Below are 16,875 nucleotides of genomic sequence, written 5' to 3' on the forward strand. Positions count from 1 at the left end.
ACTGACACAGGTTTTAAAGGGTGTTTTTTTTATATATATATATATATATAATTTCAGTGTCAGATTAGCAAGATTTTTGCATTCTTAACAGGAGAAACTTCCTTGAGTATTAGGCTAATTTCTGTGCCCTTTCTCTTAATTTAGATAAAGAATAATACTTCTGTGCCTTTATTTAAATTCACATAGGTTTTTAAAGGTGGTTTTATAGAGTTTTAGTGTCAGATTAGCAAGATTTCTGCATTCTTAACAGGAGAAACATCCTTGAGAGCTATGCTAATTTCTGTGCCCTTTCTCTTAATCTAAATAAAAAATAACACTTCTGTGCCTTTATTTAAATTGACATAGGTTTATAAAGGTGTTTTTTTTTTAGAGTTTTAGTGTCAGATTAGCAAGATTTCTGCATTCTTAACAGGAGAAACATCTTTGAGAACTAGGCTAATTTCTGTGCACTTTCTCTTAATTTAAATAAAAAATAACACTTCTGTGCCTCTATTTCAACTGACATAGGTTTATAAAGGTGTTTTTTATAGAGTTTTAGTGACAAATTAGCAAGATTTCTGCATTCTTAACAGGAGAAACTTCCTTGAGAACTAGGCTAATTTCTGTGCACTTTCTCTTAATTTAAATAAAAAATAACACTTCTGTGCCTTTATTTAAATTGACATAGGTTTTTAAAGGTGGTTTTATAGAGTTTTAGTGTCAGATTAGCAAGATTTTTGCATTCTTAACAGGAGAAACATCTTTGAGAACTAGGCTAATGTCTGTGCCCTTTCTCTTAATTTAATAGAGAATAACACTTGTGTGCCTTGATTTAAACAAACACTGATTTTTAAAGGTGTTTTTTTATAGAGTTTTAGTGACAAATTAGCAAGATTTCTGCACTCTTAACAGGAGAAACATCCTTGGGAACTAGGCTAATTTCTGTGCATTTTCTCTTAATTTAAATAGAGACTGAGAGCAACTAAAATGACCTTTAATTAGTCTTAACAAGAGGAGACGGAATATAAGCTGAACAAAATAAAAGAAAATAGAAGAATAAGAGAAACAGAATAGTGAAAAGTGTATGAATATGAATAAATGGAAGAATAACACGAAAATATGAAATACTTAGAGTTTTATAGGCACAAATATACGAATATTAATGAGAGGGAAGGCTTTGAGGTGTGTAGCAAGATTTAATAAAAGGAAATAGAGAGAAAAATGAGAAATTTAAAGCAAAGAAACTTCCATTTGTAATCTAGTAGTCATTATAAGAATCAGGAAATTATATTAGATTATAGCCTAAATAACTTTGTGTTTACGAAAGAAATGGTTTTGTGTGTGTGCATGGAAGCATTAAAGAAATATTTTAATAAATAAAACAAACTAATAAAGGTAATATAAGTAATTTTCTCACGGTATGTAATCAGAAAATAACACTAGGTAAATGATAGGCTATACATGTTTGTTGTTTACAAATTAAATGGTTTTGTGTGTGTATGTGGGCATGATGGTAACATTTTAATATATAAAACAACTTGATATAACAATTTCGTCATGGTAAATAATCCTAAAATAACTCTAGATAGGTTTGTGTTTAGATGTTGGCGAAGGAGTGGAGATAGGCTACCCAGTTATATGGTTAACGCCAGCATCCCATAAGTAGTTTTTTTGACATGGTTTCCTGATTATATAGATGTGGAAGACAGTTGGCAATAGGGAGGCTGGCGAGGGAGAGAGATAAATGGTGTTTCTTAGTAGTTAAAGGGTTAGTAGTCAGTGTTTATCAGCTAGCCTTCACAAGTCTCAAAAAATATAATATAGTCACAAAACTGAGAAATAAACATAATAAAAAGCCAGAATAAACGTTTCTACTGAAAACTGCAATTAAAAACGATTGATTTAGGCAAAATTAAATAAATAAATAAACAAAACTGCTCCACATTCGAAGATGAAATAAATAATCTGATTTTCTTTTTCGAGACACAAAACAGAAGAAAAAACAGAAAAACACACAAGAAAAAAAGAATTAACTCTTAACATTATAAAATATATATAATTATACACACACACAAGAATAAAGCAAATAAATGGATCAAGAATTTTATTAATGAATGACGAGATCAGCAAAATAATTAACTCATAAAACAGAACAAAACACAAAACAACCAAAAATTAAATAAACAAAAACTCAAAACAAACATTTATGTGAAAAAAACAACAGTAATAAGCAAATAAATAAAAATAAAATAAATAACCGATGTGGGAGTAGGCTAGTTGGAAGCCGATCGAGTGTAGTGCAGTGGATATATTAATCGCTCTTTAATCTTCGTTATTTCACCTCAAACGGGTAAGTTAGCCGTCAAATTTTATTGTGAAGTGAATGAGGAATGTATGTTGGCAAAATGACAGCGCTGGGAGACGTGACTGTTAAGATATCTGAGATTACATAAGGGCTTCCTTTTGGGAATATTTTTATTATGTTATACAGGATAGGCACCCTCTCTCTCTCTCTCTCTCCTGATACAAGTCTTTAATTGGTATAAGAGTTATAACAAGGGAGATGTAAGCAAAATATTTAGTATCAGCAACCAGGGTAGAATAAGAAATAACGGGTACAAGCTTAAAAATCTGGGAATAACATGGCAATATTTAGGTATATTTCACAGAGGGACTGCCATCTGTAAGCATGGTCGCTTCTTGCAGCTTCCCTTATTTCTTACGTTCTTAAGGGCTTGATTGAGTGAGTGTGAGGGTGAGGGGGAAAATTGTGTTTGGTTTTGGTATATGGACATAAGATTTTAGTGAGTGCTCTTGTAAGGATAGGGGAGGAGTGCTTTTCGTCTCCATCAAGGGCTAAAGTGCTGAGTGCTTGGCTTAATAAATTCGTAGGAGATAATATTTTAGTGCTTCTCTTCCCCAACAAAGGTTAATGCGAAGAAATAGTGTTGTGAGTGAGAATAAGGGTGGTAATAAGTGAGTTAAGGGTGGTAATAAATAAGGTAAGGGTGATAAGTGAGAATAAGGGTGATATTTCAGTGGTTCTCTTCCCCAACAAGGGTTAATGCGAAGAAAGAGTGTTGTGAGTGAGAATAAGGGAGGTAAGTGAGTTAAGGGTGATAATAAGTGAGAATAAGGGTGATATTTTAGTGATTTTCTTCCCCAACAAAGGTTAAGGTGTTGAAAGTGTGTTTGTGAGTGTGAGGTGAGTGTGAAAGCTGTGTGCCTTGCCTTGCTATGGGTTTATACATCTCTCATAACACTTCCCTGCCAGACCACCTCTGTGTGTGTGTGTGTGTGTGTGTGTGTGTGTGTGTGTGTGTGTGTGTGTGTGTGTTATATATAAAATGTAAATAAATAACTGCATTTCTACTGTACTGATGGGAGAAACACACTTTTAAAAGGCACTATTCAAAGTGGCACAGGTTTTTAAAGATGTTTTTTTTTTATGGTTTTAGTGTCAAATTAACATTCCTACATTACTAACAGGAGAATCACTCACAAAAACCTCTGCTAATCATCTTTGTGGTCTTTGCAATCAAATTGAGAGAGAGAGAGAGAGAGAGAGAGAGAGAGAGAGAGAGAGAGAGAGAGAGAGAGAGAGAGAGAGAGAGAGAGAGAGAGAGAGAGTGTGTGTCAGCTAAACCAATTCAACTTGATATGAGTGAAAATCTAATGATCTTCCATTCCCACAGAACTGTCACCCTAACCACGGAGTACTGGAGATTGTGTTCTGCATTGCCAGCCGGCACAAGCGGTGACAGGCAAGGCATGTGAGGTGTCTCACAGCTTTACTAACTTATGCAGGCACTGGTGCAATGCTATGCCCACAACACTCATTCACTTTATTCTTCTTTTTCCTCCTCCTTCTCCTTATTCCCTCCTCCTCCTTCTCGTCCTCCTTCTTATTCCTCCTCCTCCTCCTCCTCCTCCTCCTCCTCCTCCTCCTCCTCCTCCTCCTCCTTATTCTCCTCCTTCTTATTCCTCCTCCTCCTCCTCCTCCTCCTCCTCCTCCTCCTCCTCCTCCTCCTCCTCCTCCTCCTTATTCCTCCTCCTCCTTTCTCGTCCTCCTTCTTATTCCTCCTCCTCCTCCTCCTCCTCCTCCTCCTCCTCCTCCTCCTCCTCCTCCTCCTCCTCCTCCTCCTCCTCCTCTCCTCCTCCTCCTTATTTCTCCTCCTCCTTCTCGTCCTCCTTCTTATTCCTCCTCCTCCTCCTCCTCCTCCTCCTCCTCCTCCTCCTCCTCCTCCTCCTCCTCCTCCTCCTCCTCCTCCTCCTCCTCCTTATTCCTCCTCCTCCTTCTCGTCCTCCTTCTTATTCCTCCTCCTCCTCCTCCTCCTCCTCCTCCTCCTCCTCCTCCTCCTCGTACTAGCTTATTGGCTAAATGACTTGTGGCTTATTGAGGCTTATTGGTGACTGGCTTAGTGAGGCTTATTGGTGACTGGCCAATGGGGTGAGATTTTATCTTGGGCCACAACACTTATAAAAGAAGAATTACCAAAGATGGAATGTTATCACAACATCTGCCCTCTGACATCACATTATAAGTCATTGCTGATAGGTATATTAACTGTACTGTTATCTCATCCTAGTTCAGGAGTTAGTATCTTATCATTCTCTCTCTCTCTCTCTCTCTCTCTCTCTCTCTCTCTCTCTCTCTCTCTCTCTCTCTCTCTCTCTCTCTCTCTCTCTCTCTCTCTCTCTCTCTCTCTCTCTCTCTCTCTCTCTCGCTTTACGCTGATGACGTAAAGAAACTAATTGTGTCTGTTTTCCTAAGTTTTAACAAGTATATTTAAATCCTTTATCTATCTTATATAATGGTACAGTCAATGGTTATCATTGAAACACTTTATATAAGCACACACTATCTTTATGATCTTGGTTGAAAATAATGAAAATATGGAAAGTACGTATCTCAAAGTTCTCAGTCTCAGGGTGAGACGAAACTTTCTTTCAAAACAAGGGCACCAAAAGTGGTCAGTGAACAAGTATGCTGATTATTCAAGAACACCTTTTCAACATATCACTCCTAATACCAGTGTTGGACATTCTCATACTGATCTTCATAAAAGGTGTCTCCAGGCATTCTGTATTATATCCAAAGCATATTTAACATGGTAGATTTTTTTCACAATTTTCTCAGCTATTGCTGGTTGTAGATTGTTATGTTGGCCTGCTGATACTTGTGTGTGTGGAATATTTGTCTTCTCATGTTAATTATGAGGGAGTTACTGTACTTTCTGTACTTAACTCCATGGATAAATCACTTGTCATACTTCAGAGAATGACTGGTAATGAAATATTTTCATATTCACAACATTCTAATCTGTCTTTGTTTCACAGTGGGTGTAGTTATGCTGTTGTGGCCGAAGCCGGGTTTGCGGTCTTGGGCTTGCGCCCGTTCGGCTTCCTGCTGGACACAGTGCCACGACAGCATATCTGTGCCTGCTGTGAAACAAAGAGAGATGAGGGAACGTGAGGCATCTCCTTCCAGTGGAATGTTGTTAATTCAAACCAAGGATGTAAAGCATGTGTGAATTCAAAAGGAAGAGAGTGGTATGGAAGTTGGAAGATTTTCAGAGGATCTCTCATCCCCAAAACTGTGATACAGTATTTTTGTGAAAGCTGAATGTCAGAGAATTTCATTGACATGATGTTTCATTAACACAAAAGAAAATGTGATCAGAATTGGCCTCAAGAGAAACACAATGGGTGCACTTCATACTGTACTTACAAGCTCTTGTGTTGCCACAAGGTGACAGTATTATCATTCACTGAAAAGTGTTTCATTAGTACAGGAAGTAAAAAAAAAAAAAATAATTAAAAATAATACTACATGAGATGCCAATCACACTGCATTAAAATATGCAAAGCTAGTATGCTTCAATAACAGACAAAACATGGATATAAAAAAAAAAAAAAAAAGTGAAAAGATTAGACCTTGATTTTTAGGTTAGGTTAGGTTAGGTTAATACACTGAAAACTTGTTTCTTAGATATGCTGTCATGAAATGGAGATGTAATATTTCTATTGTGATATGCTGTCAAACATAATATATATGTCTTTATTACACTCTGACATTTCTCCTTACAATGTATCATTACATTTTAACCATACATAGTTACTGTCAAATATGATATATGTACTTGCCTTTATTACACTTATGACATTTCTTGCATACAATACTACATTTTGACTGTACATATTTACCATCTTGAAAATTCTCCTAATAAAAGTGCACTCCTTTCATCAGTGATCCATTAAACAAGCCTTTCTTGCAGGATGAGAGTACAGACTGCAGGCACGGAGTGTTTGACGAGGCAGTTATCGCCACAGCACTTAGGGAAGTACTGAAGGGCCTTGAGTATTTCCACAACAACAGACAAATCCACAGGTATCACCCGGAGGCAGAGTCTGCGTGCCGAGGACGGCATTGTTTACCCATCAGTGAATAGGTACTGGATGTTAGCTGAATAGTTGTCATCTTGTCTCTTGGCTGGAGTGCAAGGCTAGCAGTCTTACCCTCCTGTGTGTGTGTGTGTGTGTGTGTGTGTGTGTGTGTGTGTGTGTGTGTGTGTGTGTGTATTTACCTAGTTGTATTGTACAGGGCATGAGCCTAAGCTGTGTGCGTGTGTGCGTGCATGCGCACTTAGTCTAAGAGACCAGATATGGTCTCATCACATCCTAAGGGGCAATCAAGATACATGTTGTAAGAAATAACCAGATGCTTGCAAAAATATTAGCAACGGAAAACATTCAACATCTCTTTCTTTGTGTTTGATGTTGTCAGCATTTAGGTGGATGTTGAGGCACCTCAATGTGGTACAAAGTAATGGAGATTGTGTGTGTGTGAGTGGGTACATCAAATTCCCTTTGAAACACTAACAAAAACATGGTGTATCTCTCCTCACACACAGGGAGGGTTTGGATATTTTGTCAAAAACAGCTTGCTTTGAGTCCTCAGTAGTACAACTCTGTATGCCTCTGTTACGCTAAACTAAATGGCACTAAACTCACATCCTTTGTATTGAAAATGCAATAAGATTAAAATCTCTTGGTTGAGAGATTTTGGTGTGGCAAGATTAAGAAGAGGCAGGAGTGTGCTGTTTCCAGATGACTGCATCAGTGTAGGAGGCTGTTACCTTTTCACCTGTTCTCCATCCTAATCTATTTACACTTGTTTCCTTAACTTGAGTTCCTTATCTCTCATGCATTCTTTCCTGCCCCTCCTCCTCCTCCTCCTCCTCCTCCTCCTCCTCCTCCTCCTCCTCCTCCTCCTCCTCCTCCTCCTCCTTGTTCTTCTTGTTCTTGTTCTTGTTCTTGTTGTTGTTCTTTTTCCTCTTCCTCCTCCTCCTCCTACTTATTCCTCCTCCTCCTCCTCCTCCTCCTGCTGGCTTATTGGCTAAATGACTTGTGGCAATATATAAATTCATTGTCTCTCTCTCTCCTCCTCCTCCTCCTCCTCCTCCTCCTCCTCCTCCTCCTCCTCCTCCTCCTCCTCCTCCTCCTCCTTCTTCTTTAATCCTTTGAGAGAGAGAGAGAGAGAGAGAGAGAGAGAGGGCGGGGGAGGGAAGATTAACCAGAAAGAATTTTAATTAAGTGAAAGAGAGAGAGAGAGAGAGAGAGAGAGAGAGAGAGATCTAGTTATAATTTCAACTTTCAATATATATTATTTATATGAATTACAAATACACATACTTCTTCTCCTCCTCCTCCTCCTCCTCCTCCTCCTTATTCTTCTTCTTCTTCTTCTTCTTCTTCTTCTTCTTGTTCTTTTTCCTCCTCCTCCTCCTCCTCCTCCTCTCATCATCATCATCATCAGCATCAACTGAGAAAACTTGATATTAGAGAAACTTTCAGAGAGAGAGAGAGAGAGAGAGAGAGAGAGAGAGAGAGAGACCATCTATATGAAGAGCTGTCTTTAATCCCCTCGACCTCTTTGTGTGTGTGTGTGTGTGTGTGTGTGTGTGTGTGTGTGTGTGTGTGTGTGTGTGTGTGTGTGTGTGTGTGTGAGAGAGAGAGAGAGAGAGAGAGAGAATTTGTTGGTTATTGTTGTTATTATTATTTTTATTATTATTTTTGTTATTATTATTATTATTATTATTATTATTGTTATTGTTGTTTTCCTTTTTCTATTTGCTTCTTCTTCTTCTTCTTCTTCTTCTTCTTCTTCTTCTTCTTCTTCTTCTTCTTCTTCTTCTTCTTAATCCCTCTTCCTTTCTTTCTCCTTTTTTTTTCTTTTTTCTTTCTTTTTCTTTTTCTTTCCTTCTCTCTTCTTCTTCTTATATATATATTCTTCTTATATATATTCTTACTTCTTTTCCTCGTTACTCTTCACTATTGTACACTTCACTTGTACAAAGCTAGCAGCTGGGGGATGAGAAAAACTGGTGGAGAACACTCAGAACACCTAACTTCATAGAAACTGTTTTAGCTAGAGATGAGATGAAGAGTTTCTAGTTCAGATTATAACTGAAGGGCAGACTGAGGATGTTCAGTAGAAGAGGGGGATGGTTGAGTGTCACTGAAGAAGAGGGGATAGTTGCCTGGAAGGTTGTGTCGAGTTGATAGATGGAAGAATTAAGTCTTTGGTGCATTGAACAATGCTAGGTTTGCTCGGTCACAATCAGAAATTTTAGAGAGTTGAGAAGTCAGGCATTCTGTGGCTTCCTTGTGAGAATTGTTTACTTCCTGAAGGGTTCGATGTCTACAAAAAAGACATGGAAAAGTGCAAGGTGGTATCATCAGTGTAGGAATGGATAGGACAAGAAGTTTGGCTTAGAAGATCATTAACAAAAAATAAGAAGAGAGTGAGTGACAGGACAGAACCCTGAGAAACACCACTGTTAATAGATTTAGAAGAACAGTGACTGTCTACCACAGCAGCAATAGAATGATCAGAAAGGAAACTTGAGATGAAGTTACAGAGAGAAGGATAGAAGCCATAGGAGGATAGTTTGGAAATCAAAGCTTTATGCCAGACTCTATTAAAAGCTTTTGATATGCACAAGCCAACAGCAGCAAGTTTCACCAATATCCCTAAAAGAGGATGACCAAGACTCAGTAGGGAACTCCATAAGATCACCAGTAGAGTGGCCTAGACAGAACCCATACTGGCAATCAGATAGAAGGTTGTGAAATAATAGATGTTTATGAATCTTCCTGTTGAGAATAGATTCAAAACTTTGGAGAGGTAGGAAATTACAGCAATAGGACGATAATTTGAAGGATTAGAATGGTCACCCTTTTTAGGAACAGGCTGAATTTTGGCAAACTTCCAGCAAGAAGGAAAGGTAGATATTGATAGACAAATTTGGAAGAGTTTGATTAGGCAAGGTGCAAGCACAGAGGCACAGTTTCAGAAAACAATGGGAGGGACTCCATCAGGTTTGTAAGCTCTCTGAGGGTTAAGGCTAGCCAGGGCATGGAAAACATCACTGCAAGGGATTTTCATAGGTAGTGTGAAGTAATCGGAGGATGGAGGAGACAGAGGAACAGACCCTGAATTATCCAAGGTAGAGTTTTTAGCAAAGGTTTGAGTGAAGAGTTCAGCTTTAGAAATAGATGAGATGGCAGTAGTGCCATGAAGAAGCAAAGTTATTGGAGATGTTTTTTGGCTAGGTGCAAGAAATTACAAGGGGAGTTAGATCTTGAAAGATTTTGACACTTTTAATGAAGAACACACACTTGTTTAGGTCATGCTGATACAGGTTAGGAATTTAATGGGACAGACTTGACTACTTTTACAATTTTAATGTGTATGTATATATATAGACCTTAATTATCAATATAATATACAACTAAATCTTGATTAGTAAAATATATTTTCTAAAACCCCCTGAAATAACCACTTAAACTTTTTTGGGGGGATTTAAGAGTTTTTTTTCAGGGGGGGGGCATTAATGCTAAGCCTGGAGGCAGGAGGGTGACAGTGGAGTTTTTAAGCTGGTAAATGGCTTTCTGGGTCAACACAAGATCAGCTGCCATATATATCACTAACACTCCCTGCTGCAGCTATGCCAATGAATGTGCTTTTTCTTTCATTTTCAGCTCCTGGTGACCTAAGGTAAAGCACAGCAACAAAACTGTAAGCATCCAAAATTAGTCAATGATGGGTCGCGTGAAGCCTGATGGAGTCGTCAGTTATGGATGCTGCTTCCGTGGCAGCTGGACCAGCACTGGTGTTGGATGTGTATGAACAGCTACACAAGCATCTCAGCTGCTGTGAGATGTATGATGACTGTGTTCTAGCACATGATGGATATGCAACTCAAATATATCCACATTTTTTCCATATGTGCTTTTCACCTGCATTTTTGCTGTATAGATTTCTTTTGTGGTGACTACAGTCGGCTCGCCACTAATGTGCAGTATTCTGATGCAAATCACGTATACTGCCTGGGATCAGCTTGCTTGCGAGTCGTACCCTAACGGAATTTAAAGCCTACTGCATGGATGGTCCGCAACAAATTGTAAAAATGTCTGTAACACTGATATCGAGGTAGCAAGTGCAGTTCCAATCCCAACATCACTAGCACTATACACAGTGATGCAAGTTTGGTGAGAAGAATGAGCTGTAACTGCTGCAGCTGCCACCATTGATAGTGACATCAACAGTGAGCATTCATCAGCTGTTTGTGTAAACAGTGGCTCAGTGTGGTCTTTTAATGAATGTTTGTGTACTGTATAAGTCTTAATTCATTATTTAAAAAAATATTTTTACAACTCCTATGTTTGTATTACCTTCAGTTGTATCCATGAACAATCTGAATGCTATAAGTAGTTTGGAAATATTTAAATTCTTGAGGGTTGTCTCACACAGGCTGGAACCATAGTCTTTTTTTGCCATTGCTTTCATTAAAACTCTAAAGTAAATCACATCTAATCTAATCTAATGAACCTTCCCCATGGTGTCAAAAGAGCATCCCTTCAGCTGCATCTTTATTATTTCCAGGAAAAAAAAGTGCGGAGATTAGGAGTATAAATGTCCTAAAACTGAACTTGGGACCTGACAGTCATCATGGTCTCAATGTCTAAGGTGTCATCCTTGTGTTCTCTCAGTGAGAGGTTCAATCCCTGGCTGGCTACAACTTGTCATGGCTAAAGACTTATCTCATCTTGAGATCAATTTCTCCATTGTTTCCATAGAATGAATGTCCATGTGGGGAGCATGACACAAGTCACAAGGGTTGGTACCAAATCTGATGAGTAGGGCAGCTGCAAAGGGATAATCATGCATCTGAGAAGCCCATGCATTATAAGAGATTTGTAAGAGAGGGTGCATCATCATCATCATCATCATCATCATGGAGCATCCATTTAGCCTTGCACCACATTTCAAGCCATATCTGCCAAAATTAATGTCCTCAGATGCCTCAAAACACTTGAGTAGAACTGGCAGTTGATGATCTTTTTTTGGGGGATGAATTCATGATAAACTATCCTATGAATCTCAAAGACATTGAATAAAAATGCTCTTAGTGGTTTTCCAGACCTGAACCATGCCCTGCATGGAGATGCTGGACTCTTCTATTGTAAAGACTTGTTTGGGTTAGGGGGTTATACCTGTAAACCCAAATTTTGTTCCCAGAGATGTCCTTTGACATGAAGGTTGGGTCATTCATGGCTGGCTGACAGAATTCCTGACAGACTTTGGCCTGATGCTTCTTCTGTCCATTGTGGAGATGATTCTGCACAAACAGTAGATGCTTGACATGCTTAGAGAACAACACTTCCAGAATAAGTTTCAGGGGTGACAACAGTGCTGAATGTGCTGCTGTATTGCTGCTCAAATGGACTATTTTCAAAGAGATGGTGCCCAAATGCAAATTAAGTAAGTGCTGTAGGTAAAAGTAATTTTTTCATACCAACTGTTTATCTGTCAAAATATAGTGTAGACTATCTTTTATGCTCCAAGCACACATATGTTAGCACATAAACACATCACTGAAAAGTGTATCAAGCTTCCTTGACAATGCAGCTTCAAGTAAATGAATGACACATGTTATACAATTTTTTCTGCTGATAGTTATAATCATATGAACAGGAACATTCATAATGCTAATATGCTAATCAATATAAATAACCATCTTTATGATATCTATATTCTTATCTTTGTAATGAGATACTTAAACATTAGTTAAGCAGGAAATCTTAAAAAGAGAGACCATTGGTGGTGGCTGAAGCCACTGAACACATGTTTTCTTTTGTCTGGCCATTATGGAACACATACTGGCAATTAGATAGAAAGTTGTCAAGTGATAGATGTTTAAGAATCTTCCTTTTGAGGATAAATTCAAAAACTTCAGATAGGCAGAAAATTAAAGCAACAGGACAGTAGTATGAGGGATTAGAATGGTCACCCTTTTCAGGAACAGGCTGAATGTAGGCAAACTTCCAGCAAGAAGTAATATTATTACATGTTGACACACAGAGTTGAAAGAGTTTGACTTGGCAAGGTGCAAGCACAGAAATGCAGTTTTGAAGAACAAGAGGAGGGACCCCTCCAAGCTTTCCAAGGGTTTAGGGCAGCGAAGGCATGGAAAACATCATTGTGAAGAATTTTACTAGATAGCATCAAGTAGTCATAGGGTGGAGGAGAGGGAGGAACAAGCCTTCAATCAAACTTCCAAATAACAAACTATTAGCAGTGAATTTGTCCACAAGGAAGCAAAAGGAGCAAGCAATCCCTTTGTTTCCTGGAATTCAGTAAGTAGGGAAGTAAATGACTGGATCAAAACTCACACAAAGGCAACCAATTGGAAACCAAGGGAATCAAACATCGTCATGACAAAGAACACAAGGAATAGAACTTTCATGGCTAAAGCAACTGAGGAAAAACCAATGGGGTCACTTTTTGACAACCAATTCCTAACTGTCACAAGCCTCACTCCACTACCACACAGGGTCAAAGGTCAATTTTAAGGCCGTATCATTTCAAAGTATAATCACAGAGTCCCACAATAAAAATACAAACACAATCTCTTCAAATCATAATGGATGAACAAACTCACACACACACACACACACACACACACACACACACACACACACACACACACACACACACACACACACACACACACACACACAAGCCAGACATGAACAACACCACCACTGGTCATTGCTTGTTTGAGAGCAGAGATAAAATACTGGACAACTTCTTGACTTGGTAATGCTGTTGTGTCCGCCATCTGAGGTCCATTCCTGCAGTCACCGACAGCTGCACTCAGCTAAGTGGAGGAAAGGAAAGTCTGAGTGTGATGCAGGTGGTGGGTGGTGGTGGTGGTGAGGTGGTGGTGGTGGTGTGGTGTGGTATATTGGTGTTGATAGATGAAAAGAATTAAAGTCAAATGAAATTATCAGAAAAAAATAAGAAGAAGAAGAGAATGTGGAAGATCTGAGAGACACAACAAGCACAACAGACCATTCAGGGCAAGACAGAACAAAAGGTGTTTTACTGACTATACAACAAGCATGACAGACACAGGACAATGGAGGACAGGCAAGTCTACCCCTTGAAGCACAGCAACGCAGAACAAGGAAAAAAAAAGCACAACAGCTTCTCAGTCAGGACAAAACAGAAGAACAGCACACCATTTCTTCCTCTGTGCCAGAAAACATTGTAAAGCAGCCACGTTTCAGACCAGGCCAGGCACAGATGTACTGAACCAATAGCAAACCACAGACACACACAAGCCAACTAACACACAAACACACAAACATATATTATTTAGAGCCATGCACATAAACAAACACAAATATTAAGCTATGTTGCTTGAATTTTTTTTTTTTTAGGCATGCAATAAAATTATTAAAGATGCTGTTTGCAAAATACTAAACACAATAACTATACACAAAAATTTATGATGCATTGGTTAAGACCTGTAGTGTGTGTGTGTGTGTGTGTGTGTGTGTGTGTGTGTGTGTGTGTGTGTGTGTGTGTGTGTGTGTGTGTGTGTGTGTGTGTGTGTGTTTGTAAATACTTTGAATATAACTTTATGTCAAACTTCATTGAATTCACCAAATAAATAAATATTGATAAAATATCAAACTTCCTTTTAACTCCAATAAAAATCCCAATATTAACAAGAAAATCAGGTTAGACTTTCTGGTACATTCTGAAACAAGTCTGGCCACACCTCCACTACTTCCCAAAAGCCTCTAGTTGAAGAGACACAGGTTTTCAAGAGAGTTTTTTATGGTTCTTCTGACAGATACACAACATTTCTACAGTATCAACAGGAGAAACTCTCTGTAGCCTCGGAAGACAGTGACTGAGAGCACAGCAACCCTCAACAAATATACATACTCACCGGTCAACTATGAAGGCCACCAGGGTACACAACAGGGCCGTAATGTGCAACTACAGAGGGGACTCCAATGGTGGTGGTGGTGGTGGTAGTGGTGGTGGTGGTGGTGGTGGTGGTGGTGAGGGTGGTGAGGGTGGTGGTGGTGGTCACATATCCTGGTATCTGTATAGAAAGAAAGAGATTAGATTCACTGGCTTGAATTATGGAATAGTGAAAGGCTATAAATAAATAAATATAATCCTTTGCTTTGTTGGGTAGCAAGCTGTTTTATAAAAGCAAGTTTCTCATTAGCTTTGACTTTTGTTGAACATGCATGCAAGGTAACAATGTTAAAAGACACCCATAATTTCAAGCCACTAAGCCAGTCACCCAATAGGCCTCACTAAGCCAGTCACCAATAAGCATCACTAAGCCAGTCACCAATAAGACTCACTAAGCCAGTCACCCAATAGGCCTCACTAAGCCAGTCACCCAATAGGCCTCACTAAGCCAGTCACCAATAAGCCTCACTAAGCCAGTCACCAATAAGCCTCACTAAGCCACAAGTCATTTAGCCAATAAGCCAGCAGCAGCAGGAGGAAGAGGAGGAGGAGGAGGAGGAGGAGGAGGAGGAGGAGGAGGAGGAAAAAGAAGAACGAGAAAAAGAACACCATTATCGTCATGGTGAAGGGATTTTCTCCAAGTACTGTACCTCCACCACTCCCTCCAGGCTCCTCCCACTTTCCTCCAGTCACTCCGTAAGCTTGATGATCAGCAGCTGTTCCTCTATACCACAAGCTTCACTCTGGGCAGCTCTCTGGAGGCCTCCGAACCTGTGGGTGTGAGGTTAGGTTAGTTTAGGTTGGCTAGGTTAGGCCTGTGATTGGTATATGGAGGACAGGATAGGACAAAGTGACCAGTGGGGAGGCTGTGGAAGGCCTGGGGATGCTGTGTGAAGGATGACACAACAAGGAGACCAGTGAGAAGGCTGTGGAAGGCCAGGGGATGCTGTGTGGAGGAGAGAGAGAGAGAGAGAGAGAGAGAGAGAGAGAGAGAGAGAGAGAGAGAGAGAGAGAGAGAGAGAGAGAGAGAGAGAGAGAGATAATTGTGAACAAGGAAGGTTTAGAGATACAAACACTGAAAAAAAAGCTTCTCTCTGGGGAATCTCTCTGCTTTCTGAAAATAAATACATACATAAATAAATCTCATACATAACATACATAAATAAATACATAAATAAATAAATACATAAATAAATCTCAGGGCTTTCACCTGTCACAATCTCTGCTTTCTGAAAATAAATGCATACATAAATAAATAAAACAAACAAACAAACAAACAAACAAACAAATAAATAAATAAATAAATAAATACATACATACATAAATAAATAAATAAAAAGGTCATGTCTCTATTTTGTACGGGTGACTGAAGTAAATGATAATTCCTTATAGTAAATGATAATTCCTTATAATTAAGTTATCCTTTCAATGAGGCAAGGAAGTGTACAGGTCCACACACTTAAAATCTGAACCGCAATCAACACAAAAAGATTTCAGCGCCAGCCTATACACCCCACACGGCACCCCACATAGGCCTACCTTCCTGCCTACTACCTGCTTCATCCAATATGCTAAAGAATATTCACCAATACCAACAATATTCAACAGAACTGTACAGCAAATATGTGGTTCAATATTTGGTGTTAATTAAAAAGACCCATCAATACCACTTCCACGGTGTACTGAGGTTGACACATTTATTCTATAACTTTCTATAACTCGCCATAACACTAATACACACATATATATCACAACAGAACAGTGAGGCAGAAGTAACAAAATTATTACATACCTTGTGTCTTCTGCCAGTCTCCCTCACTCTGAATATCCAAGGCAACCGTCACCTCTTCCTGCCAGGGTTCTATCACCAACACAGTCATCTGGAAGGCAAAAATTAAATGAATGATATAACCTTGGGGGACACCACTAAGTCTGCTATTAACATATCTTCATAATTGTTATCTTTTTAACCTGCTCACCTAACAAAACTAACCACACTTCACCAAAATGCAGATAAACCTTTAAAATTCACCATCAGCATTATAATTTTAGTTGTGTATATCTATATTTCAAATTACGGTAAGATCTGTAATGAGAAAAGTCACCCTGGCCAGCTACCCTGTACACACAGCTTATTTCACTCCTCTTGGCCCAGTAAGTGGGTAACAAGTGACAAATTCTGAGGGATGAGGGTAAAATAACAGCTAAATAACTCAGCACAGTCAACACTACAGGCTCACACAAGATTTCATAAACATTACTCACCAAGGATAAGGAGTCTGGAAAAAAAAAAAACTTATTTTCACCTCTCCCCAAGTCTTTCGCTACCTTTCTGCACACATCCATTACTCAGATCAAACCTGTGTTCATATACTTACAGTTTTTGAGAGTAAAATCCAAGTAAAGAAGTGTTATAGCGTTAAAAACCGTGTATAATAAGCAAGGTTCGTTCTTTTCACCATCTTGTAAGTGAAATGGAAAGTTTTGTGTATGAGACGACAGAAATGCTCTCTCCCTCACAACAACAACAAACAAAAGAGCATTGG

At 38.9% G+C, this 16,875-nt stretch overlaps 2 long non-coding RNA genes across 2 annotated transcripts; one reads left to right on the forward strand and one right to left on the reverse strand.

Annotated features, from left to right (window-relative positions):
- The first annotated feature begins 5,895 nt into the window (after positions 1-5,895).
- Positions 5,896-10,701, forward strand: LOC135098265 (uncharacterized). Its single transcript, XR_010266761.1, has 2 exons — positions 5,896-6,431; positions 10,027-10,701. It is a non-coding gene; the product is annotated as an uncharacterized LOC135098265 (long non-coding RNA).
- Positions 10,702-12,910: 2,209 nt separating this feature from the next.
- Positions 12,911-16,820, reverse strand: LOC135098264 (uncharacterized). Its single transcript, XR_010266760.1, has 5 exons — positions 16,708-16,820; positions 16,122-16,209; positions 14,980-15,100; positions 14,292-14,450; positions 12,911-13,208 (listed from the first exon to the last, which is right to left on the reverse strand). It is a non-coding gene; the product is annotated as an uncharacterized LOC135098264 (long non-coding RNA).
- Positions 16,821-16,875: the final 55 nt, after the last annotated feature.

Source organism: Scylla paramamosain, unplaced genomic scaffold (genome assembly GCF_035594125.1).
Source record: "Scylla paramamosain isolate STU-SP2022 unplaced genomic scaffold, ASM3559412v1 Contig52, whole genome shotgun sequence".
Taxonomy (NCBI): Eukaryota; Metazoa; Arthropoda; class Malacostraca; order Decapoda; family Portunidae; genus Scylla; species Scylla paramamosain.